The following is an 11093-nucleotide window of genomic DNA, read 5'->3' as shown; positions in this document are numbered from 1 at the left end:
CACACCCGAACATTCAAATATGCATTTGTGTTGAGAAAGAGCAGATGTCATGTAGACATATAGGCATAAAAGTTGAAACCAATTCAAAAACATTATTTTCAGCCACACATAGGCCTATGGATATTTACAAATATATTTCACAGAAATACTGGGTTAAAAGTTATTCATAATATTTGTAAATTAAGCCGACTGTAACTTAAAATCTTGCATTTAATTTTTTCCCCTATATATAGCTGTGGTCAGTCACCAATCACATGGAAGGAAAAGAGCAGACAGTCTGCAGAATAACTGGTCTGTCACACTGTATCTGAATGTCAATCAGCAAAACAAATGAGAGAGGAAGAGAGACGTTTAAGCAGAAAGGTGGAAGTGATGAGTATTTAAATGAATATGTTAGTATTCAAGTGAGGTGTAAGAGCGAGAGAAATTCAAGGAAATTGCCCAGGAGCATCATTAGCATTTACCAATGATTTAGTGAATATGAGAAAAGAGTGGAAAGTGAATGATTGGGAGGGAGAGAAAATAAGCAATGTCCAATGAACGAAATCAGATATGTACCGCTAAACAAGTTTGTTTCCCTGTGGTTCGAGCTGCCAATTTCCTCTGATGAAATATAAGCCAAAGTTTTCAACGGCGGCAGATTTATCTTGCTGATAATTGTCTTTTAGATTATGGATGTTTTTGGAGTGATTTATTGCTGGCAGAACGTCCCTGTAAACCCGGTTACAAGGGCACCTTTAACTCAGCAGAGATTTTGTTAAATATGCCTTTTGAATAAATTAATCTATGTGTGTTTGACCCTGCAGTAGGGCGCGCACACACACACACACACACACACATACACACACACACACACACACACACACACACACACACACACACACACACACACACACACACACACACACACACACACACACACACACACACACACACACACAGCTTTATCAAAGCCAACTTTGTAATGATGTTTGCCTTTGCTTGTTCAGACTAACTTCAAAACACACACACAAAATTTTACTTTGTCCCCTTGAACAGACTTTGTCTTCCCCTGAATATACACACCTAAATACGGGAATGTTTATTTTAACAAAGTATACTCTTAAAATAGAGATTCTTTGCATCTGGTTCCATGAAGAAATTTGAAACATCCATGCAACATTTCCATTGCGGAAATGTTTATTTATGGTAGAAAAGGGTTTTTTAAATTATTAAAATGTAAAAAAAAAAGAAGTGCTGTTTACTGAAAGTCTCTTTTGGGAACAAAAAAAAAAGAGGTTTTTCACTGCAAAAAAAAAAAAAAAGTGTACAATAGGCTTTTTGCAGGCTGCTAGGCTTACTCCCAGATTACAAACGAAAAGTCTCATGATCCCACAAGTAATCGAAGATAGTTAGTTGGAATTACTTCACATAGATTTTTTTTCTAGCTGATGAACAATAAAAACTTTGACAGCCAATCAGAATCAAGCATTTAAAATTTTTGTTTGTCTATGTGGTGTTTTTAAAGTCCCCGTGAAATCAAAATTTAACCTATTTACTTTGTTAGCGTATATTATTAGTCTTGTGGTGAACAATTAATCCTCGCAAGTAAATATATATATAAAAAAATGTTTTACCTTGGTAATCTTTAATCAAAATCTGAAAAGTTACTTCCGGTCTGAAATGGTTTCTTTTTCTGATGACGTAGGTTTCACAGCTTGGGTGGGGAAACGCTTAACCACTCCCCTCAAACCGTTAGTTCACTATGAGCGAGAGATGGAGAGGAGGAGCGCTAGAGTAAAACCCTGCCCTCTGTTCAATATTCCGTTTCACTTGGAAATACGTCACAGCACTGGAGAAAAATCGTTTGCAACTTCCGGTTCACGGGGACTTTAATATGAACAAACCATGTGCAACACCACCTGAGTATTTTCTCTTTAAAACTGCAGTGAACCAAAGACAGTCTCAAAAACACGGTTTGAAGTCGCTGTTTCTGACGTCACAAACTACCTTGTGACCAATCAGATCAACGTGTGATCGTCAACGAGTGGATTAAAGGGATAGTTCACCCAAAAATGAAAATAAAGTAATTAATTACTCACCCCCATGCTGTACCAACCCCGTAAGACCTTCGTTCATCTTCGGAAGACAAATGAAGATGTTTTTGATTAAATTTGAGAGCTGTATCACTACCACATTGGCTGCCTAAGGGAATGACACTTGAACGAGAGTTCAAGAGATTTCCACGACGCATGCGCGAGAACTGAACAAGAAGTAGTTGAAAAATAACATAGTTCTCGCAATCTCTTGAACTCTCGTCTCAAGGCCCACAAAGAAGAAAAGTAATAGTCGAATAAAGTCGTTATTTTTGTTGTTTTTTGTTTGTTTGTTTTTCGCACAAAAAGTATTCTCATGGCTTGATAAACTTATACTTGAGCCACTGTAGTCACATGGAATATTTAAACATTTTCTTCAATGACTTTCTGGGCCGTCAAATTTCAATCCCTTAGGCAGCCTATGTGGTAGTGATACAGCTCTCAAATTTAATAAAAAATATCTTCATTTGTGTTCCGAAGATGAACGAAGGTCTTACGGGGTTGGTACAGCATGGGGGCGAGTAATTACTTGTTAGTTTGGATTTATTAAAAGAAGCACATCAAGCATTTAAAATATGGGTGTTGCAGTAAAATTAAATATTAATATCCATAAAAAAAATATGAGAAAATAATTTGAAATAGATTTGTAAAAACATTCCTGCTTGGTTGTTTAAGAATATTTTAATTATTATATCAATACATTATTATATTATTTGTATTGCAATTTGCAGTCTCTATCAAAGCAATAACTTTTTTAATCTTTTTTTTACAGAAATTTGCAGTCACTGTGCAATGCCCCACATCTTGGTAAAGGACAGTAGCTGTATTAATTTTTTTTCTTTCTTTTGGTATCAAGAGAACTATTCAATAACGTTTTCTTGTTGTTCTGCCTCAAATCAGAGAATAAAACTCTCACACACACACAGCAGGGAAGTGAGGAAAAGGATGGTCAGTGTGAGCGTCGCAGCAGGACAGAGTTTAGTGAGCGTATCGCTGAGGACAGACATCCGGTCATTACACTGAGAGTTTCAGCAGGAGGGATTTTATATCCTGCTCCTTCATGTGATGCAGAAAAGATTCAGCTGTTGTTTTCAATGCGTGCTTCACATCAATGAAGAACACTTGATTAGTTCTGAGAAATATAATTTATTTCAGTCCATCAGTTTGTTTGGATAGTTTATTTCAATGAACCAATCAAAAGAAAGAAACAATTCACTGATTGGTTTAAGTCATCACTCACTGATGTTCTCAGAAGCATATTGTAATTAAAGGTTTGGTTCATCCAAAAATGAAAATTCTGTCAGTAATGACTCTCCCTCATGTCGTTCCAACCCTGTGAGACTTTCATTCATCTTCTGAACACAAATTAAGATATTTTTGATTAAATCTGAGAGCTGTCTCACTCTTCCATAGGCTTCTCTTGTAATTGGAAATTGCTGGTCCAGAAATTTTGTAAAGACAATGTTTAAAGGGACACTCCACCTATTTGTATTAAGATTTCCATTGTTAGAAATCCAGTCACACTATTGAACACTTTTGAAAACTATTGATGACCGTGCAACACTTTCTCATTTTCCCCTGAAACTTTTTCACTTCCTCCTACAATGACGCAAACGTTCGTCATTTTACGTCATTGTAGGAGGAAGTGTAAGATGGGGGATTTCTGTAAAGACTATCCACAAGTTTCCTACGCCCCATGAGGCCTTGCGTCCAAAGTGGGTGCGACTTCCGGTTGGAAGTAAACAAAGCACGATTTGACATGCTTGACACTCGTTCATTCAACAGTTGACAGTCATTCAAGTTATAGCGATCCAAACTAGCTAACGATGTGGGAACACAACCTCAACGAAATTAAAAAGGGTGAAATAACAGTACCTTTACCCTCCGCAGTAGTTGATTGGGAGTATTATAATAACATTATTAATAATCAATACTCATCAAGGCATGGTGACAGACAGTTGTGCGAGCTGGCAAACAATTAAAATAAAAAATACACACTTAGTCATTGTGCTTTGGAGTTTATTCAAAATTATAAATGAATGTGCTGCTTGAATACATTACTGGCACATTTGGTATTCTGTCAACACCGGCTTTGATCCTGAGTTTAGGTGCAACATCAGTAGCGAACAGCCAAACACATGCTGATAAAAGTTTATAGAATATTACGAATTTAAACAAATGTACACAGGAAGATTCGTCGTCTTTTGGGAGGTGATGGAAACTACAGTCGTTGGCAGGATCACTCTGATTTCGTTTTCAGCTTGTGTTTAAAACAATCACGTTTAAGCCACTGAATTAGTTTAGTCCTTTTATACATACAACCGCGAACAGCACATGTTGTCCATGAGCTCCGTAACGACATCTCTCATAAAGATTTGCGTCTTTAAATAGTAAAATAATTCTCTGAAAAACAGCTAGCCTCTTCGCTAACTAACACACAAAATACCATTGGAATGCTACTTCCGCCGCCTCACCGGAAGTTTCACCCACTTTATTTTTTACAGGAGCCCCTCGGAAACTTGTGGATAAGCACTAGATCCCACCCTTTCAAACCCGCCCATAGGGGGTTGGACCTAATGCGCTAACAGACCAATCACAGATCAGTGCCAGTGCTTTTGATTTCACCGGCAGAAACGTTTTGAAAATATGGACGAAGGTACTGAAAACGCAGACGGATGCATTGTGGATAGGGTTGGGTACCGAAACGCGGTGCCAATAGGGAACCGGTTCCGACGTAAATGATAATAACCAGACTGAGTTGTGCCTGAGTTTCTGAGGCTTTTGTCAAAACACCAACTTTTAGGTGGCAAAATATTGTTTTAGTTTACCTAATTCTGTGAATTACACTGCACAAACAGTAAATACTACCGAAAAAAAAAGTAATACTACCGAATGAAGAAGGGTTGGTTCTCCCCAGAACATAAAATAATTATTTTATTTTATTTTTCGTGTTCACATTATGAAGAAAAAAGACTGGAAGCGGCACTAAAACTTTCACATGCAGATACCTCAAACAGAAAGCACAAAACTGTTGTTTTGTATTCATTGCATTTTAATTTTAATCAATGTTTCATCAACCAACTACCTGGATTTAATAAATAATAAGTAAATAGCAGAGATAAATCACGACATGGAGGCGCCGGCGCGTGAACTAGAGTTTGTCTCATAAATGAAACGTACCTCAGCGTATAGCCTAAGGTAGCCTACTTTACAGACCTGAGAAATATATCTATATTGAAATGTCTATTTTTAACCAATTCAAAGCAAAAAAAAAACCAGACTCTCTGCTTATGTAATCTGTATGAAAAGTGCATTTCTCTCATCGCAAGTCAGCTACTTCATCTTTCCATCCGAGTGAGCCGACACTGACAGAAAACACTTGTTTATAAATAAACAATTAAAATGCCTCCTTGCTTTGACATATGACTGCAATGCAATGCAAAGTTGATCTTCCATTTGTAAAGATCTGTTTTGTTCTCTATTTTGATTATTTAAATGTAATGAGAAACTGTAAATATATATATTATTAAAAGTAATTCATGCTGTATGATAGTATAGGACGTACACAGCGGCTATTTGGGGTCAGTAAGATTTTATAAAACAAATGGATACTTTTATTCAGCTAGGAGACATTAAATTGATTAAAAGTGACAGTAAAGACATTCCAAATAAATGCTGTTCTTTTAAACTTTATATTTATCAAATAATCCTAAAAGAAATGTATCACAGTACGCAATAAGGAGCTCAACTGTTTTCAACACTGATAATAAGAAATGTTCCTGAAGGATCATGTGACATTGAAGACTGGGGGAATGATGCGGACAACTCAGCTTTGCATCAAAGAAATAAATTACATTTTAAAATGTTTTTCAAAAAGGAAACTGTTATTTGAATAATATTTCACAATTTTACTGTTTTTAATGTAGGCTATTTTTAATCAAACAAATGCAGCGTCAGTGAGCAGAAGAGACGACAGGACTTTACAAAACTACAAAAACATAAACATTTGAATGACATTGTACATGACATATAGTAGGCTGTGTATCTAGCATTTCTACCTAAACTAATATTATTGCCCATTTATCACTCTGGAAATGGAAAGCCAAGTCAAGTGCATTGCACATTTGTTAAGCAAATGTTGTTGGTCATTCTGTGCATAAAGAAAATTCAGGCTACTATGAACGCCATACATACAATATACTGCAGAAATAGCTAGATAGTAGTGTTATAGTAAGCAAACCTGGACCTGTATGTTGAGTAAACCGATTGGCCAACAGGAGGCACTGTTCTCCTATCCTTGACTTATATGGCTCTGAATAGGGAATCATTTACACAATAAAATCCCCTTTCAGCTGCAAGATAAAACAAGCCTCTTTTGTTTCACTGATTATATTTCGCATTAAATTCATGATTCCATATAAAATTCCACATTACCGGGAATCAATATATGGTTTTATGGTCTCATCCACAGGCAGACCCCCTGACGGGAGGGAGGGAGGAAAATTTAATCAGTGACAAAAGCAGGAAGGACAAGTGAGCATCTCAAAGCAATAAAGACATTATCAGGCGCTCACATGTGATGATAGTAATGTTCTTCTGCTAATAATAATAAAATGAGTGGTTTGCTCCTTCTCCTCTAGGTTCAAATAATTCAATGTTAATGTGAACGTGGACGTTTAAAGTCAAACTCCTGAAGGATTAAATCCCAAAAGATGTTGCTTCTGTAGATGTGTGCACCATTCCAATGTATCAAAATTGACCATTCTTTGTGTGTGTGTGTGTGTGTGTGTGTGTGTGTGTGTGTGTGTGTGTGTGTGTGTGTGTGTGTGTGTGTGTGTGTGTGTGTGTGTGTGTGTGTGTGTGTTTGTGGGTCAGGTTACAAGAAAAGTGTAGCTATATCTGCCAATTATATTGTTCCATTTCCACGAATATTAGTGGATGCTGAATATGCCGTTTTAGTATGGCTACAGGAAGCGTCATGGGATAATGTGTGTGTTGCTGTAGCTACAGTGATTAATGTTGTGACACTAAAAGCACTTAGTGAGATCTAAATCACCTCATGTGGGAACATCTGTTTGTGCATGCGCGCTTAACGATATTTAATATCTAATAGCATTTTACTTTAGTATTTCTGCCCCATAGCACAGACATTGAGCGACTGAGAAAATGAATGTAAATGTGTTCATATCAGAGAGTAAATCATATCACATGTGGAAATTCTAAGTTCATTCAGAGGGCAAAAGCTGTAAAGGAACTCGGAAATGACCAATGTTTACACTTTGGGAACCTCAAGCAAAACAAAGGCAACAACCAACATGCATATGCAAACAGTCATGATTTCAGTAGTGTAGTGTATCTAGTCAGTGTGTACTAAGACTAATGTGTAGTGAGACTAAAAGTATAGTGAGACTAATGTTGTCCAAATAACTGAAGTTTTGTGTTGACACAAACATCTCTGTGGACTTTTACATTGGGGATTAAGGACAAATGCATTTCCTTTTACGTTGGATTTATTTTCTACACAATGTCCTTCAAGGGAGACGTTTCCCCCTGTAGTTCTGTGAATAATTTATAAGCAGATGGAAACAACTATACCGGGTGAAGAGACACGTGCAATCGACCTTACAGCAACTTTTTACACAATTTAAACATGAAACATCATTTAAAACACTTTTTATCTTCTGTGTTATGAGGTATTTCTGAATGAAACTGAATATTCATTGAGAAATAATGTAGGATGGGAATTTGCATTATCGCATTTAACATTAGTTAGGTTGTGATATTGTTGGTCAGTATTATTAATAATGTTAAATAATATTATTTTCACTCATATGGCCTTGATTACATCTGCGGAGAAAGTCATTATTTTAATGTTATTTATTATTTTATTAAAAATGTAAATATTTTTTTTATAAGAACATGCACTTGAATTGTGCCTAAATGAATGTGTATTAAATGTGTACTCAATATATATTTTATTTTCATTAAATTAGACTAAATTAATTTATTGAAATTTCTTGGATTGACCGTGATGTAATTTTGTGGAATGAATATGATTTTTTTTTCTTTACAATGAAACAATTATGAATTGTGCAGAATAAGTCCAGGTAAGGTCTACAGTAGTTTGATTTCATGTTGACTTTAACGAGGATCTACTAAAAATTAACAATCTTTTGCCGAGTCAATTCGTTCATTTCGTTCGTTGAATGAACCAAATGACACGGAAAAAGATTCGTTCATTTTGATACACAAGTTCGAACACGCATCACAGAACAGAGCAAGGCGACCATTTGAGCTGATAAAACTTTTTTTAATGAGTGATCGTTTCGCTTGATAAGACCCTTATTCATCGTCTGGAATCGTGTAAAGCCCTTTGAACAGTTTGCAGTTTGCACTGAAAGTGTCTTTTTGACTTTGAACCGTTTGGTTAACAGTAAAGTGCATTATATGGAGAAAAATCCTGGAGTGTTTTCATCAAAAACCTTAATTTCTTTTCGCCCGAAGAAAGAATGTCATGGATATCTTGACTTGGATGACATGGGGGTGAGTAAATTATCAGCAAAAGTTATTAAGTGAACTATACTCCTTTAACAGCACCATAAGTACGAAATCATTAAAGCTAAAGTTGCTAAAGCTAAAGTTGAAAGGGCCCAATCATACACATGGTGCAATGCAGCGCCATGCATGCGCGACGCAAGTGTTTTTTATTTTTACGAGTTTCAGCCTGACACAGTTCATCATTTTCACGTCCTGCTCCACGTTATTCATTAATAGCAAATGCATTTGCGCCTATTTGTTTGTGCTGGACTAAGAACGAGGTGTGTTTAGGCGCATTGTTGGTGTGTTGCTATTTTGAGGCAACTGAAATAGACTGCGCCATTGACCAACTGAAACCTGGTTTAAAGCCAATTTTTTTTGTTATTTTAAGGGAACATTAGTAATGTGCGCATATGCGGGTCCACAATGCACATACACTCTGCTTATTAAACACACAGGGACGCGCAGAGCCACAAACATTTTTTAAATATGAAAAATAAAAGGATTACAATTGAAAAGATTATTATTGTGTACATGAAGATGTGGTGGAATCCGGCTTGTCCCGTAGATGGTCTGCTTGCATGCTTTAATTCCATCATGTAAATAGCGAATACGCGATGGCGCGAACACAACTGGCTTTTAAAGGGAATGGGAGATGAGACTCTGATTGGTTTATTCCACATAAAGCTCAAAACACAGCCATTACTCATTAAGCGAATAGAGACAACCCTTTTAGACCATGCATGAAAACAGCATGGTTTTCTTTCCACTCAAAAATGTACAACATGGAATAATATAAAGGATCTGTGTAGTATTTTCTGCTGAAACTTCACAGACACATTCTGGGAACACCCAATTAAACCTTAGATTACGTGTAAAAAGGGGCATACAATGTCTAAAACTGTTTACTGGAATGTTCTGTTTTATTTGTGCATTTTATTTCTTTGGCTTGGTCACTTTCTATTGATAAACATTATGAATGCTTTGTAACTCTAATCAGCTACATCATTCTGTTGAATGAAAGTCTGCAAGTATTATAGTAACACATGATCATTTTTCATGTCGATAAGGCCTCTCAGAATAGAGCTGAATTGAATTAAATGGTTTTGGCTTAAGTGCTTGTGAGGATGTTTTTGGGAACGCTCAAGCTGTGAGACGTGAGCGCAAATGTAGCGTCGCCCTTGAAAGTGCTCAGCTAAAAACACAATTCAATTAGCCACCATTTAACTGCCACGATCAGACACCCAATGCCCGTAAAGAGGCTCAAGAATCAATCTCTCTCTCTCTCTCTGGTTGCTAGGAGACAGTGGAAGAGCAGGTGCATACGGCTTGAGGAAGGTTCTTGACTTGAAGATGAGATCATCATCTTTTTCTCAGAGTCTCCTGCTCTGGTGCTGTCAGAAATCAAAAGTTAAACCGCTGTGTGGAGCTGCATTGATGATTTCATGTCAAGATGCTGTTGCCGATGGATTTTAAAAAAACATTGAAAGGAATAATAATCATACTATGATATGAGGCGTATGAGTTTGAGAGGAAAAGGATAATGCGATTGAGTGGTGCCCAAAAAAATTGCATTGAAAAATCAGTTATTTTAAATGAAAATTCAAGTCAAATCAAATTTATATAGGATTCCCACAATACATATTGTTTCAAAACAGCTTTACAGAAAAACGAGCACTGCAAAAAGAGGTATCCTGCAAGAGCTATTTCTGATTTAATCCATAAAAATTAGTTTGTTGGTATAAATTAATGTATATAGGTTGGTTCAGTGATGTTAAATAATATTTTCACTTGAATAAAATATTCATATATTCACTGCCATTCATTAATCCTGTCCTGTGGCCTCATGGGTTAGTAGATTATCAATCGAATGTGCACTTAGTATGAGGTAGTACATCATTTGGGTCATCTTTTAGCCTACTCTTTTAGGAATACTGAATTTGGACACTACTCGGATCGCACTGTTTTTTACATACAGTACTATATAGTATGTAACTGCGTACGTGTATACTACTTCCTACTTTTACAATAACTTTCTAAGACTGTGACATAAATAGGAGTAGTATGCTAGTATGCAATTCTAAATTCATCATCTGTCTTAAAGTTGAGCTGTGTCCGAAAATCTCACACTCTTCTGAATAAGTAATTACTTTCCGACGGCTAAGAAAGTATGTTCTGAATATGTAGTATGAATGTAATCCAGATGTACTACATTCACCATGTTGTCATTGTCATGTAATCTACCAGCATCAGTTGTGTTGCTTCACTGCCATTCATAAATCCTCTCCCATGGCCTCATGGTATGCATAGTCAGCCCGTTCTCATCCCAAGGCATCATATACTGACGCTTTTACCAATGCATATACATCCAACGCACATGGCACCCTTTATCGTCAATGTGAGACACAGATATATATGGGCCAGAAGGCGCCTCCTAGTGGTCTTACCCTAACCCTACCCCAGACCTAAACCTACCCATAA

This window comes from Pimephales promelas, chromosome 19 (assembly GCF_988280905.1).
Source record: "Pimephales promelas chromosome 19, fPimPro1.hap1.1, whole genome shotgun sequence".
Taxonomy (NCBI): domain Eukaryota; kingdom Metazoa; phylum Chordata; class Actinopteri; order Cypriniformes; family Leuciscidae; genus Pimephales; species Pimephales promelas.
This window is presented reverse-complemented; position numbering follows the sequence as displayed.